This window comes from Hibiscus syriacus, unplaced genomic scaffold (assembly GCF_006381635.1).
Source record: "Hibiscus syriacus cultivar Baekdansim isolate YM2019G1 unplaced genomic scaffold, ASM638163v2 tig00110429_pilon, whole genome shotgun sequence".
In the NCBI taxonomy this organism is placed as follows: domain Eukaryota; kingdom Viridiplantae; phylum Streptophyta; class Magnoliopsida; order Malvales; family Malvaceae; genus Hibiscus; species Hibiscus syriacus.
In genome coordinates, this window is record NW_024062733.1 from 1,328,699 (window position 1) to 1,346,202 (window position 17,504).

The 17,504-nt window shown below is 34.4% G+C and overlaps 1 pseudogene; it reads left to right on the forward strand.

Annotated features, from left to right (window-relative positions):
- The first annotated feature begins 8,547 nt into the window (after positions 1 to 8,547).
- On the forward strand, positions 8,548 to 12,011 carry LOC120124754 (annotated as a pseudogene).
- Positions 12,012 to 17,504: the final 5,493 nt, after the last annotated feature.

The window sequence follows — 17,504 nt, forward strand, 5'->3', positions numbered from 1 at the left end:
TACATTAAAATTATCGTTCTCAATGTTTTTGGGATCAATACTTTTTATAAACGAATCGACACATCTATTTACCTATTCTCTCATTAAACCTATTACTTTTTTTGGAAACTTTATGTTTGGGAACCATACTGGACAAAATGTTGGAAACAAATCTTCGTGTTTACTAATTTTGTCATTAAAAAGTCTATTTTTACCACATACATTGTAAATTTACCTATTACTTTAAAGTTATTGAATTTTGTAGTTATTGTACATACCCAAATATGAAATGACCATTCAGTCCCGCACATGATGACAATTATGTTAGTGACATTTGGAATAATGCAGACAACGATCTCCATATATCGTAAGTATCAACATGACTCCTACTGTGTATAAGAAACATGTACAACAACCTATTGATATTACTAACTTTTCTCATCTCATACACAATTACATTCACATACAAAATTACAAAATCGTATACAAAATTATAAAGCGTATACAAAATTAACCCTACATTTACATCATCGCTTCCTTTTGTTATTCTTGTGTCTCATGGCATTTTTTGTCATCTCCTCTCTTACTCTATTTTGATTGTGGCTTACGAGATCGTTTAATAGTCACATACGATCCCATTGTCCAACAACCTATATTCAAATTGTTAGTACGTTAAGTATTGTAAACCACAACATTCAATATACAACTTTTAACAATTTAACCAAAAATTAATTTTTAATTCCACTTACAAAATCAGCAGTTGCCCCTCTAGAAGTGATCAATTCCATCCGCATCATCACATAAATGCCGCAATCATATCTGTTACAAAATTTGAATACCACACATGTCAATTATGACACCTGTATAAATTAAGCTTTCTATTTATGATAACATCTCATACCCATTCAATTGCTCATTCATCTTATGCTCCACAAATTTGAATCTTTGCAAGGGGACCTTTCCTAGAGAGCCACATGCTTCTACCCAAATGCGTTTCTTATTATAACTATCTAATAATTTCATCTGCATTAAAAAAATATCAAGTTATGATCCAAACAAATTATGCATTATAATTTACATAATTTCCTTTCATACATACCAATCTCTTAGCATCATTCACTCTCTGTTTAGCTGCTTCAGATGAAAACAAATTATGCATTATAATTTCACACCCAATTTCAACATTATATATCCGAAAACATCATTTGAAAGTCGTATGGTGTCTTACCTTGTCACAGCCGGTGAATTTCACATAGTCATTCAATATGGGACCCCAAAAGCTCGCAATACCATCAACTGTTAAGTTGCCGTTGGCCTCCAATGCCTGTTGCTACATTTAAGCAACAATCATTATTAATTTACCGTCTATAACACTACTTTTCAACATTTATTAATTTAACTCACCGATAAGTGGTATGGAAGGTAGCTAATCTTCTTGGGTAAATTTTTTGTATCGTAGCATAATATCCAGGCGAGCAAATCAATAACCTAACAAAATTAATTACACAATCAGAACATATTCAATAGGTTTTAATATTTTTTACTTTCTACTTACCGCATCGCCAACCCATTCCATAGGCTTCAACGTTTTAACATCGTTTACAGTAGCGTATTGATTTCCCATTGCGATTACAACATGTTTGTATTAATCATTAGGATTAATATCTTGTCATGAAATATTTAAATAACACTCACAAAGCAATATATTTCACTTACGACGATTCTAACCCACTATTCTATAAATAATCACACATTGCAGCTTCGAGCTCACCAATTGCGCTTGGAATTTCGTCTTTTTCAACCTACAATTTTGCATAAAATTTTTTGTCACAACAACATAATAAAAATAAAATTAAGTTTTCTTTATTCAGCTTACCTTACGCTTCTTCTTCTTGGGTGCAGGACATTCTGACTCCAAATCTGCATCTATAACACTCTCCGGTGTATAGATCACATCGACATCCTTCCTCCTCGCTTCCTCCATCTTTTCTTCTTCCTCCATATTTTCTTCATATTTTTTCAATTCGTCATATTTTTCCTCTACATAACTCTTCATCATTTTTATTTCACCCTTCATTTTTCCCTTCACCCAAGTTTTTCTCAACCACTCCCTTCACCCCCGTAAGTTCACCCCTGAAATCCACAACTTCCTTCACCACTCCATCAATTTTTCCACCCATCACCATCTTCAATTCACCCCTCAACTCCTCCACTTCTTTCACCACTCCATCTATTTTTCCACCCACTTCCCTCGTAAACATGTCTATCCTCTCTTCGAATCTTATTGTCTTTTCGAAATATCAAAAAGAAATTTTTTTACATCCGCTAATTCAGACATCAAAATGTCGAATTTACTCTGTTTTCCCTCACCGTCATCCCCCTCACCGTCATCCCCCACTAGTACTATCTCTTCTTCCTTCTCCTCTTCCTCAACTGCATCCACTGCCTCCACTTCCTCCACTACCTCCACTTCCTCCTCTGCCGCCTCTACCTCCTTGCCAATAACCTTCAAAATTAAATTACAATATTAATACATTGATTATATTTTTAATATTATTTAATTACATTTATTACCCTTTCTTGCTTCCTCGGTCTATCCAACTTCAACTTCGCCATCACTCTAACCACCTCTTCCTTCCCCCATGCATGGATGTGTGCCACTCCGATTCTTTCATAAGCCGACAAACTATCACAGCCCCACCAAAAATCGAACAGTGCAACCTGCATTTATAATAAAATTTATCATTTTATATAATAACTATACTATCATTTTATATAAAAAACAAAAACGTTCTTCAACTCAGTTACCTATAAGATTGCTATGCACCCTTTGAGGTATCTCTGGCTACCCTTTTAAAAGGTGATTATTGATTAAATCAATCTCGAATGGACACATTCAACCCAATTGAATTCACCCTTTAAACCTTCATCAAATGAGCTTCATACTGTCCTTGTTCATTGACGTAGCACCCGTTGGACAAAGAAATATCCCGAAAAGGTACAATAGAACTCGGGCCTTCAAGTCACCCCCAGTAAGATCCACTTTTTATATCATCTTCAACTTCAGCATATGTCACCTTCTGCTTCAAACCATATTTGGAGGCAAGTGCTTTCCAGTTCTTACTCTTATAGACTTTTACAACACTTTTGCCTTGATTTTCTACCCCAAGACGGCTGCAGCACATGGGACCCCAGAGGGAATGAATAATCACCATATTTAGCAATACATTGTTTGACATCAAATTGCTCCATCAAAAATCGACACAATTCCCTCCGAATTGGTCGATCCCTTACTCCTATCAACGATCCAAACCCCATATCTCTCAGCACATTCAACTGATCCTTCTCCTTAAGGTGTTCAATTAATGAATTCACCCTGTTTATGCTGCACCTTGTCGATACTTCCTACATTTTTAACAATATATAATGTTATTGTTCTTATATATCTTGTATCAACGTATTTACAAGTTTAATGAACACCTTCTTTTCATGTGCTTTCCTCCGTTCTTTATATTCTTCACTATCCATCTTTGACTGTTTGATGTAAGGTTCCTTATCATCATCACTCATCGAGTTCCATTTCGCCAGCACATCATTTTTCACCTAATATTAAGCATAAATGTTTCTTAATCAATACATTAACGCTAAATAATACTCAATGTCAATTTTATTTTACATACCGAACCGATGTGTGTGCCATCTTCCTTCATCATTTGGCATTCGACTATATTGTCAACATTTAAAATTTGTAATCAATTTAAAGTTCTTAAATACTTTAATCCAATTACCATTTCAACAATAATAACAAAAAGACATTGATACTTACTAGAAGTACATATATCCACCCTTTGGTTGCTTTCGACTCTCGGCCTCAATTTCAAAGTCATCTGCGCCACCAACAATTTTTCCACCCATTGACTTCATTTTTCCTTCAGATATCAGTTTACGCAAATCAAATCAAATACTTGTTACATACACTTTATCAAATATTGATAACTACTCTTGTGGTAAAACGACTTTCTTCAAAAGAATTTGAATGGCCACTACAACAAGTGTCGGCACATTCATACAACCTAAAATATCATTTTCTACCTATAATATTATATACAGGTATCCATATTTATTTTCTACCTATAATATTATATAATCGGTCCCAAATCCTTCTTGGCTTCGATTCAAAATCCCCAAACCAAACCCAAAAACCCTAATCCCTATTTCCTTCAAACGAATAGGAACACTCAATACTCCAAGTATCGACACATTTATACAACCTATAATATCATTTTCTACCTATAATATTAAATAAAAGTATCGATATTTATATTAAATAAAAGTATCGATATTTATCATCTACCTAGAATATCACTTTCTACATGTAATCGGTCACAAATGCTTCTTTACTTTGAAAATCCCAAACAACACATAAAAATCCTATTTCCGATTACTGTAATAATAAAAAACTAGGGTTTCAAACAACGTACTTTTCGATTCGACTGCAGCAATAAACAAACAAACTTCGCTTTAGAAACGCCTTCTGAAATGCAGCAACAATTACGCTTCAATTTCAAAAACTCTATATATTTTCAGAGGAAATTTAGCTATGCCCTTTATATTTACACCGGATATGTTATTTATATTTAATCGATACAATTACCCAAGTGTCGATACTTTTATGTCAGGTGTCGATACTTTCGATAGGATATTTACCTATTTCTTTGAAAGTATCGATAATTTATTACGCGTACTTATTAAAGTATCGACACTTTCAACATATTCGGTAGCGCTTTACCGGTTTTGTCATTTCGAGATCGGTTTTGTCATTTTTTTACCTATTATATTATTATGGATCGATACATTTTTATAAAGTATCGACACTTTATAGGCGCTATTACTGCTTCTCTTTTAAATTCCAAAAGTGTCGATACTTATATTAAAGTATCGATACTGTCAACATATCCGGTAGCGCTTTACCGGTTTTGTCATTTCGAGACCGGTTTTGTCATATTTTTACCTGTTATATTGTTATGGATCGATACATTTTTATAAAGTATCGACACTTTATAGGCGCTATAACTTCTCTTTTAAATTCCAAAAGTGTCGATACTTATATTAAAGTATCGACACTGTCAACATATCCAGTAGCGCTTTACCGGTTTTGTCATTTCGAGACCGGTTTTGTCATATTTTTACCTGTTATATTGTTATGGATCGATACATTTTTATAAAGTATCGACACTTTATAGGCGCTATAACTTCTTCTCTTTTAAATTCCAAAAGTGTCGATACTTATATTAAAGTATCGATACTTTCAACATAACCGGTAGCGCTTTACCGGTTTTGTCATTTCGAGACCGGTTTTGTCATATTTTTACCTGTTATATTGTTATGGATCGATACATTTTTATAAAGTATCGACACTTTATAGGCGCTATAATTTCTTCTCTTTTAAATTTCATAAGTGTCGATACTTATTTAAATCTAATCGATACTTTCAACATATCCAGTAGCGCTTTACCGGTTTTATCATAATGAAACCGGTTTTGTCATATTTTTACCTGTTATATTGCTATGGATCGATACATTTTTCACTTGTATCGACACAAACCGACAAGCTAAGTTTGCCGGTTGCCAAATTTTTTAATATTTCTTCATGATTTCCACCTACAACATTATTATTACTCGATATTTCTGGTAGCGCTAAACCAAATTTGTTAAATATCTTTTAATGTATCCGGTAACGCCGTATATTAGTCGTATATTAGTCCGCCTTTCATGAGACAATCCCCTGAAAATGGCCTTGGACCATAATCTACTGTTTATGTAACTGAATTATAATTAACATTATATGCATAATAAAAATAATATAATAATATTATAAATAAACATATTATACATTTGATTATGATATAGATTTAGATTTTTAATATTTTCATTTTTAAAGGAATATAAATAATAAATTTATTATTATAGTTTAATTTTAAAGGAAGTCGAAGGGTTTACTCTATATTTATTGAGTTTCGAATATTTTTTTGGTGAAATGGATACTAGAACCGTATTCAAAATGAAAAAAAGAAGTGGATCATAAATTTTGGGGTCTAACAATCGAAGTTTATGGTAGTCGATGTCAATCGACGATGATCAATGATAACGGTGGTGAGCGGTGGTATTGAAGAGAGACTTTTTTTTAACTCAATGATTAAATTGATATTTTATCTTCTAGTGGTCAAAATGATATTTCACCTAAAGTTTAAGGTTTAACTTGTATTATATCTAAAGTTTAGAAGTAAAATTAAAAATTAACCCTTTTTGACTAACTTGCTAAGTCGTTAAACTTGCGGAAGTTAATAGTTTGTGACCAAGATGTAACTATCAATAATATGAGTGACCAAAATTTAATAAAACAATAACCTAAGTGACCAAAAATTAAATTTTTTGAATTTTTAAGTAAAAATGTAGAAATATGAAAGAAAAGTATCAATACAGTAATTTACTCTAAAAAAATTAATAATTATTTTTTTGAATAGTTTTGAATGATTACCACCAACAATACACCATGTGTTGGAAAATAGACTGTTGTAAAACGAGACATTAACACTGATTGAAAAATAATATAATAGGTAAGTAGAGAATTGATCAACCGTTTCATGGTATTAACCACTACTTTAGAAGTGAATTCACCTCAATGTGTGTAATCGCTACAAAGGACAAATTGTCTCCAAGATTAATTTCACTCTCTAAATTTTGAACACACGAAAGATGAAGTGGACTTTAGTAATTCTAATATTCTCCCAATTCCAAACCACACTTAAAAAAGTTTTATAAAAATCAAAAGGAGTGTCTCTAAAGAAAAAATTTAATTAGAGATATTCTCAAAAGAAAAAAAAGTATCCACTATTTTAAGTTGAATAATGAGGATGAGAATATCATTTTTAAAGTGTACTTTAACGCTATTTATAATAAAATTAAATGATCTTAGAAATGAGTTATATTTTGAACATTAACAACACTATAAAATGCAGTTATTTGTATTTAGAATTTTTAGAGAAAACAATATTTTTTTGGGTATAATTATTAATATTCGGATTATTGATCGATTAATCCGGATCAGATACTGTAGAGGCAAGAACGATCCTCCCAACCTAGTTTATTCCATTCGTAATCTTCAGGATTCGAACTTCTGATCTTACTTAAGGGATCTAGTGCCTTATCCTACTAGACCAATCAGTTGTTGGTAGAAAATAATACCTCTTTCAACTATTAAGATAATATATTAGGACTCTTGTATTAAGTATATATATTTTGTAAATATATTGTAATTAGGCATGGCATGGGCTGGGTGTCAGATTTTCAGTCTATTCGACCTGATCCGAAAATTATACATCCTTCACCTGATTCAAATTCGATTCGAAAATATACACCTCACACCCGATCCGAACCTGGCCCACTTTGTTGAGATAAAATCCGAACCTGACCCAAAATAATATATTTATTAAAAATATTACTTTTATTCAATTAAATAGAGATTTAATTATATTGAGGGAAATTATTGTAATAATTCTTAAATATATAAGGTAAAATCATAATTTTTTCGAGTCAAATCAAATCGAATATTTTTCATCCTAAACTCGAATTCAACCCGACCTAATATGAAAATCTAATTTTTTTTTAAAAATTGATTCAATGGATTGGATCAGATCAAAACTTGTAGGTTGGAATCCTATGTCCATCCTAATTGTAATTGAGCTAAGGAAAGTCATCAAAGATTTGACTCGTACCAATAACAGCCGTCAGATCTAGTCTCTGATGGTGGATCAGAACTTATAATATAAACCGTTGGATTTCATAAACTGAAAATATCAAGGGCTGACATCAGTTCCGCAGCGGCGGGAAAAGAGGCCATTGGGCTATTAAGTAGAGAGGCGAAGCGTAAGACCTTGCCTATTAACGACTACATTTTTCTCTCTTTCTCGTTCTCTTATTAACATTTTTGTTCTTTAATTTTCCTTCTTGCTTTTGCTCGAGCTGCGAGGCCAAGATTTGTCCAGGACTGAGAGGAAAGGGAGTTTCAGTTTCTCTATCTAGGGTTTCTAATCGGGAAAAGTCTGTGGCTCTGCTGCGAGCTCCTGGTTTTGAAATTAGGATTCATGCGGAGACAGGATTAGGGCTTGAGCCGCATTTCGAATTTCTTTTTTGGTTGGATTGGATCTCAATTCTAAAGGATATAAACGATCTTAGCTTACATTTTCAACTTTTTTTGCCCGTAAGTATTGATTCGTTCGATTTTCTTCAATAATTCTTTCTTTAAGCAAATCTCCATCCTGCCGTGAATTCGTTTCTATCATTAGATAAAAAAGCGGGAAAATAAATGAAATTTGATTTTCTTTGAGAGGCGAGAAAAGAAAAGAAAGAGTTTTAGGTATTCTTGATGTTACGTTGAATGGGGACTTAAGAAAAAAATGTTCATAATGTTGGGTTTTGTTTTTATTTACCGATCGGGGATTTCTTTAATTAGAGTTATAATTGAACATTTCATTCTTTGCCGATTGCCTAGACCAACATTTTAGTAGAGGATGACATCAGGGTACTATTCAAATCCAATGGACTTTGCTGCTGATGTTCGCCTTACATTTTCTAATGCAATGACATATAACCCACCTGGAAATGATGTCAACTTCATGGCCAAGGCACAGTAAATATTTTGAAATGAGAAGGAAAGCTATAGAAAAGAAGCTTCCTTTAACCATGGATGTTGATGCTGTGAATTCCACAGCAGCTGCACCTATAGAAGGCAAAACAAATAGTAATGTTTTACCTTTTAGAAAGAAAAAAATAAACCCAAAAGACACTATGATCAAGCCGGACCCCATCAGACAAATCATGACCGATCAGGAGAAGCATAATTTGAGCACAGAATTACAGTCTTTGTTAGGAGAATTGCCTGAAAACATTGTCGACTTTCTTAAAGAGCTGAGTTCTTGTGATGGTCAAGATGGAGAGAATGAGATTAAGATTTATATCGATGTTCTAAGTAATGGAACATTGTACAATTGAGAAAACTTTTGGATGATTATTTGCATAAGAAGCAGAAAAACCAGGCAAAAGCTGAATCCTGTGAAATGGAGGTATTCTTAATTTCTTATGCATCTATTTCATCCTTTGGTATCTTTCTTTTATCCAGAATGATATTGGCATCTATGATATTACTTTGTCTTTTCTGTTGTTGTAGCTTCTTAACGAGTCAGGGTTTAGCAATTCATCATTGCAGCCTTGTAAAGGTAATTTACTGATCTTTGCATTTGTGGATTATTTACATATAGCAAGGCAGTAAACCAAATTATGACATAAATTGATACTTCTTCTCTTTCTTGTTAGGCAATGATCTAGTTGTCGAGGTCATAGATATAGTTGGTAGTGGCTATCCTCTGGTAGAGATAGAGAAGGGTTCAACTCATAGAAATAGCAGATGCAGTAGTTCCAGTAGATTCAGTGGTGAATCAGGCTCTTCTTATAGTGGTTTGTACAATTGTACTGTTAGTGAACTTTTCCTTATTTATTATGCTTCAGAGATCCTGTTTTGAGCAATTCTTGTCCAAATGAGCATCTGCCTCTTTATCATTGAAGAAAACTTGAATAGGAAATATATGTTTTTAAATCTGGAAAATATGCTGGGTTATGATATAGTCTTTTCTATGCATGGGAAGTTTTCAGTTTTCTTTGAAAGTTATATATACTAAGAGTTTTGATGTTATATTTTCATTTTTGTTGAGCTTATTCACAATTTTATAGACCATAGTTTGTCAACCTCAAGCTGTTTTTTTAGCGTGAGATCATTCATTCTTTGATGCTCTCCATTGTTGTTGATTGGTTGGTAAAACGTTTTTCCTGGTTTCTACTCAATTCCTCAACTCAGAGTGAATGGCAAAAGGTTATGTATATTGTTTTGATATCTGTCCTAATATGTAGAAGACTTGGATCGGAATTTAGTCTTTGGGTATTGCCTTCTGAATATGAATCTTGTGCCGAAAATTTTCATTGATGGAATTGAATCTTTTGAGCAGTCCTTTTTCAAGCTTACCCATAGTCTGGCTTTCTTTCTCTGCTGGCTGCCTTTTTGTCTCAGCTGTATTTAGGTAACTTGATTCTCTTTAATTTAGATTTGAGCAAAGCCAACAGAGATGAATCTTGAAACTCGGGGCATGATATACGAGATGAAAGAAAGAAAGGGGAATAACATTTGAGTAACAAGCTATCGTTGTTTTATCTTCTGGGTCTTCGAATGAAACTCTTGCTATCAATTTTGCAATTTATTATCCTATGTCTTCATGGGAATGTATCCCAATAAAATTGGAGCTCCAGATGGTAACCATTTCACTGGTTTTCATGGTTCCATGGAAGAGTTTCTCAAATCAAAACCATTCTGTTAATTAATTTTTTAGTTGATGAAATTTGTTGCCTACTGCCTGGTTTCTCCTACTTCATGTTAATTGTTGATTTAAGTAATATTGGGAACCATTTTAATCAAACTATAAAAATCACATATGTGTGGTTGCTGCTTTAGATCTCATAATTATGTCGTGGCACTGGTAAGCTTGTAAGGACTTTTGACCTTTTCTGTATAATTTGCAACATGCTTCACTATAAATATAAACTTGCGCTGTTTCTATTAAAAGTCTGCAATTTTCGTTGTATATTTTTCTTTTCAGATTCAGGTTCTGCTAAAGCTTCTGTCCATTTAATTCTAAAAAGGTATCTCGATATCATGATAATTTGGAAATTTTGAGTGTTTGCTGTGACTTGCTTGAGATACAGTTTATTACCATTCTAACCCTTTTGTCTTTCCCATCCCTATGTGATAGGAACATTTGAATTCTGAAACAAATGTGGAATCAAAGAAAAGTAGTGTTTTTCCTGATGATGGAAACCGTAAGTTTCCTCATTTTTTTTATGCACATGCATGCCTCTGTAAAATCTATTTTGTGTCAATATAAGATGGCTACACTTTTGTGCTCATACAGAGTCTTTAAATGAGTTCTGTCAAGTTGAACTAAATTCTCATGATAAGTCTAGTGCCTTCGACGAAGAAGGCCACCAAGAAGGTAATCATAATTATTAAGAAGGCTCTGCACTGTTACAGTTGGGGCATGATCTCACCCATAATGCTGTAATATTATAGAGGAGAGTGCTGCATCTGAGAGGCAAGTCTCCCCTGAAAAGCTTTATCGTGCAACTTTGTTGAAGAACCGGTTTGCTTACACCATCCTTAAAGCTCGAGAAAAGGCACTTGAAAAGGTTGGTTCAGATGACTGATTCAATTATTCTCACATATATCGTGGTTAGATTGTTAGACTTGAAGTTAATCATGCGTAACCTTTTGGTTCATCTATAACATGATTGAGCACAGGGTGAGAAGGGGGATCCTGAGAAACTGAGGATGGAGAGGGAGGAACTTGAAAGGCGACAGAGAGAAGGTTTAAACTTCATAATTTTGTTTAATCATTCCTTTAATTGGAGGAGAATATAGGAACCTTTTTTGTAACCATCCCGATCTCTAGCTCTATGATTTTTTTTTTCTTTTTCTCTCTTATTAGAAAAAACAAGATTACAAGCAGAGGCCAAGGCTGCTGAAGAGACTAGGCAAAAGGCAGAGGCAGAAGCAGAAGCTGTTGCTGAAGCCAAAAGGAGGAGGGAGATAGAGAGAGAAGCTGCACGTCAAGCACTTTTACAGGTAAATCAAATCTCTTTTCTTTTTCGGGGGGATAATGCTTTGTGTCATTGTCTTAATGTCACTGAGAAGTTTATTTGCTTTGCAGATGGAGAAGACTGTGGATATCAATGAGAGCAGTCAGTTTATACAAGACTTAGAAATGCACTTTGTAGATGGAGCGAACTGTAGAAGTATTCCCCTTGAACAACTAGGTTTATACATGGAGGAGGAGGAAGAAGAAGATGAACCTCCCCAAACTGCTCTAGAGGCAGCAAATGATGTGGAGGAGGAAATCTCCGGGAAGGCAGTAATCCCCTCGAACAACTAGGTTTATACATTAAGGAAGATGATAAGAATGAAGAAGATGAACACCTCAAAGTACCCCGAAGCCAGAAAATGGTGTAGAGGATGGAGAAATTGATTGATTGTTTTCCCATCTTGTTTATCGGAAACAAGATACGTTTTTTTGCAAAATTATGATCGAATTTTATACTTTCCTCCATTTGACACCAATAGCACAACCATGGGGAGAAATGAAGAACAACAGAAGAAACTGTAGAAATAGAGTTTTCCGGCTCTGGTAAACATGTTTTTTTATTCTGAAATTATTTTTATTCAAAGAACAATTGCATATTACACAAGAGGATACATGAGATTTTTATATACATGAATTAGAGACCTAGATAAGATAAGAGTCATCTTTTCTATAAATTAGGAGATAGTTTTAGAGATAAGTTAGGATTCATAGTTTACCTTAAACACTACTTACACCCTCTCTCAAGCTGAGGAGTAAATATTGTGAAGACCCAGTTTGGATGTAATTTCATCAAAGGTAATCCTTGGAAGTGCCTTGGTCAATACATCTGCTAGCTGGTTTTGTGAAGGGACATAGTTTAGTTTCACAATTCCGCCATTTACTTTTTCTGCAATAAAGTGTCTATCGATCTCCACATGTTTTGTTCTGTCGTGGTGCACCGGATTCTTTGCAATGCTTATTGCAGATTTGCTGTCACTTTGAAGTTCAAAATTGTTGTTGTCGCACATCTCTAGTTCAGTTAAGAGTCTTTGTAGCTAAATTCCTTTACACATTCCGAGTGCTTTTGTCCTATATTCTGCTTCTGCATTGATTTTAGAGACTACTGATTGTTTCTTGCTTCTCCATGTCACTAGGTTTTCCTACACAAATGAGTAGTATCCCGTGGTCGACCTTTTATCTGTTAATTCTCCAGCCCAGCTTGAATCTGAGAAGATTTTAACTGTTCTGTCTTTATGTTTTCTGAAAATCAACCCATGTCCTGGAGTCATCTTTAGATATCTTAAGATTCTATTAACTGCCTCCAGATGTTCTTCTCTTGGATCATTCATGTATTGACTAACAATGCTAACAGGAAAAAACAATGTCAGGTCTAGTTAGAATAGATAAATGGGTTTACCAACTAGCTTCTGATAATGTTCATTGTTTACCGGGTTTCCATCTTTACACAATTTCAAGTTAACTTCCATAGGAGTTTTCAAGGGCTTACAATTAGTCATTCCAGTTTTAGAAAGTAAGTCTAGAATATACTTTCTTTGATTTATGACAATTCCTTCTCGTGATCTCGCTACCTCCATACCTAGGAAATATCTCAGAGTTCCCAAATCTTTGGTTTCAAACTCTTTTGCTAGTAATGTCTTTAACTTATTGATTTTCTACCAAGTTATCACCCGTGATAATGATATCATCAACATAGACAATCAAGATTGACTTCTTCTTATCAAGAGCAGTTTTTACAAAACAAAGTGATCAGATTGACACTGTTTGTAGTTGTCTTGTAACATTACCTTCGTGATTCTATCAAACCAAGCTCGAGGTGATTGTTTTAGACTATATAAGGATTTCAGTTATTTCTAGAATGAATTCCTCGTGAAACTTGCATATAGACCTATTCTTTAAGATTTCTATTGAGAAATGCATTTTTTACGTCTAGTTGGTGAAGTATCCAAATCTTGTTCACTACAAAGGATAATAGAACTCGAACAGTGATGAGTTTTGCAACCGGAGCAAAGGTCTCTTGATAATCAACTCCATAAGTCTGAGTGAACCTTTTTGCCACAAGTCTAGCCGTATATCTCTCAAATTTTCCATCTTCCTTGAATTTCACAGTAAAGACCCATTTGCAGCTGATTGGTTTCTTGTATTTAGATAGATCAACAATGACCCAGGTTTTGCTGTTTTCTAGAGTTGAAATTTCTTCTTCAACTGCCTTCTTCCACTCAGGATTTTTTAATGGCTACTCTATGGTCTCTGGAATGTAAATATGATCAACATGAGGTTTGAAAGTCTTAAAACCAGATATTAGTTTCCCATAAGCAACAAATTTACTAATAGGATGAGTTGTACATCGTCTAACTCTTTTTTTTATCAATTGATAACTCATTAGTATCAATTACCAAATCCAACTTACTTTGGTCACTATCTTATTTGTCTATCAATGGATTTAAACTCGGTTCTAGCTCTTGATAATGCATTGGTTGCGGTGTGGAATGTAGGGTTTGTTTAGGTCGTCTTTTGTAGATGAGAATATCGGTAGATGGTGTAGGTGTTCCATGAGAGTCGATGGGATTAATGGATTGGTTTGCATTATCAGATGTGGTGGTGGTAGGAGGTTGTGGAGTGGTAGATTTTTCAGTAGAAGATAGACTGATGAGTAACTCAATAATAATCAGTAAAAATTGAAATTCAAACTCACTCTCCCCCTGGATTTCGGTTTTTGAGAAGAACGGTTTATGTTCTTGAAAAGTGACATCCATAGATGTGAAAAACCTTTTTGTAGAAGGATAGTAGCAACGATAACCTTTCTGATGGGATGAATAACCAAAAAAGACACACCGAATTGCCCGAGGATCAAGTTTAGATTTATGAGGATTGTGGTCATAGATAAAGGTAGTACAACCAAAGACACAAAGAGGAACAGAAGAAGTAAAAGGTTTGAAGTGAGGGAATTTAGTGGAAAGGATATCCCGTGGACACTTAAAGGCAAGAATCTTACTAGGCATACAATTGATTATAAAAGTAGCTATTAAGAGAGCCTCACCCCAAAGGCATTTCAGAACATTAGAAGAAAAAAGTAGTGCTCGGGTTACCTTAAGAAGATGACAGTTTTTACGTTTTGCGACCCTATTTTGTTGTGGAGTGTCGACACATGAAGTGAGGTGGACTATTCCGATTTCCTAGAAGAAGGATCCCAACGACTGAGAGAGGTATTCCCCACCATTATTAGATTTAAGGATGCCAATGGAACTTTGGAATTGTGTTTCAACCATTTTGTGGAATCGTTTCAAGATCGTACACGACTCAGATTTGTCCTTCATAAGAAAGGTCCAAGTGGTACGAGAGTGGTCGTCAATAGAAGTAATAAACCAATGAATTCCATGTAAATTCGTAACCCATGAAGGTCCCCAAATGTCGCTATGTATTAAGGAAAAAGGTTTAGGCGAGTGAGAGGGAGAATGAGGATAAGAACTCTGAATGTGTTTTGCAAGAGAGCAAATGTCACAAGAAAATGATGTGGGATTTTTATTGATAAATAATTTGGGAAACAATATTGTAAGATAAGAAAAACTTGGGTGACCTAACCTAAAATGCCATAACATAATGTCGGCAGCTGTATCTGTGGGAGAAACTAAAACAAAAGAAGAGATAAATGGTGCAGATGAGTGGTTAGGAACGAGAGTATAGGAGGAGCGTCAAGGATGTAGAGTCCACCACGACACCTAGCATTGCCAATCACCATCCCCGAGGTCAAATCCTGAAATTCATAATAATCACGAGTAAAATGAGAAGTAAAACCCAAATTGGTAGATAATTTGCTAATCGAAAGAAGATTACAAGTCAAACTTGGAACAAATAGAACATTAGACAGAGTAATGTGGCTATTAATGCGAATTGAGCCACTGCCCTTAACTGGTGATAGAGAGCCATAAGCAGTACGAACACTGCATGAGATACCATTTTTGTGAAATGTGAAAAATAAACTGAAGTTGCCCGTCATATGATCACTTGCTCCGGAATCAACAATCCAAGAGACACACCTTGGTGAAGGGGATAAGAAGGTAAAAGGAGAACTACCTTCACTAACAGTGCAGACAGACTTGGACGAAGAAGGATATGCCATGACTGCCGAGGAATTGAGAGCTTGGGATATGTCGCGAACTAGTAGGGAACACTGCTATAATTGACAATCGGAGATTTGAGGAGATCGACACTAGGATGAGTATCGAATGGGCTGTTCGGCGAGGAGACAGTGCTGGTCGGATAGTTACCAACAGCGGCAGAACAGGTACCAAACAGTGGCAGAATAGATACCAAACGGTGGAACATGAAGGGTTGTCGCTGTGATAAGGGCAACGCTAGACCGACGACGCGACAAGAGTAGCACGACGATGAGAGCAGTGCTGCGACAGAAGCGACACTAATGCAAATAAATACATAATTTTGAATGCGGGGAAAAATAATAGTGAAATTAGTCACTTAAGTACTAGTGAACATATTTGGAGTTAATGAATAATGGAACGAGTAATTCTTCTCTTAACAAGTAATGAATCTAGAACTTGTTAAAATTCGAATAAATTTATAAGATAACTAATTTCTTCTCTACGTGATTTCTGTGATAGATCAACAAATTTAGCCAATATACATCAAGATGTTGGTAAGTGCTCTAGATTATCCAAAGCAAGGATATGAAATCATTAAAAACATTTAGAAAGCTCAACCTTTTAATTTTAAAATTTAGTAAATTGATCAAGTTCGTCTCACAAAGGCAACTCAAAACATGAGATATGAATTCTTTAAGAACAATTAATAGTTTATCATTTTAATTTAATGAATTCATTGTGTCTATTTCACTTGGACTACCCAAATCCTGGACTATGAAATCATTAGAGCCTAAAGTTGAACCTCTCAAGTCGATAAATCTATCAAGTCCGTGTCACTAGGATCATCCAAATCATGGACTGTTAATTCCTTAAGTGTGTAAAACTTAAACTCTCAAGTAAGTGAATTCATCAATTTTGTCTCATTAGGACCATTCAAAGTTATGAATTTATTAAGATTATAAAACGTATCCTTTCACGTAAGTGAATTTATAAGTACTCATTAAAATCATCCAAAATTTGGATTATAATCCATTAAGAGCAAAAACAAAGTAATTTCACTAGAGTAATTCAACCTTTGAAATTCCTTGTTTGTGTAATTTAAAGCTAGAATACGCCTCAACCGATCATATCGTTGAAGATTATTGTTTTTACAACAACCTATTGACCAAAGTAAAAGAAAAGAAAAAACTAAAATAATGCATATTTTAAAGCGTCTCGATGTCATCATATTACCATACATTACTATTATATTCGGCTTATTATTCTTTAACAATGTTCTCATTTGAGACCTCATGACCACCCTTCTAAATATTTCACATATTAGGAGAAAACCTGCATTTTCCCAAAATACTGATGCTAGTGTAGATCCTATTTTCTAGCTTTTCTACTGAAGATGGGTATTAAAAGGACTTTCAAGAAAAACTATGCTCGTTTCAAACACTCATTCCCTGCTGCAATGAAACGTGAAGTTCCTTGGGATCACGGAAGAAAGAAACATTTTGCCAGGGTAGGAAAAATAATACAACCAAATTCAACTAATTTTAACAACGATGATATAAGTAGGGAAAGGGTATCCATCAATGAACCCTAAACCCTATGCTAAGATACCACTAGATTTGGTTATGTCGACACCGTTATTCTTCCGGGCCGGGAAAGACCGACACAAACTCGGGAGTTTCTTTTCGAA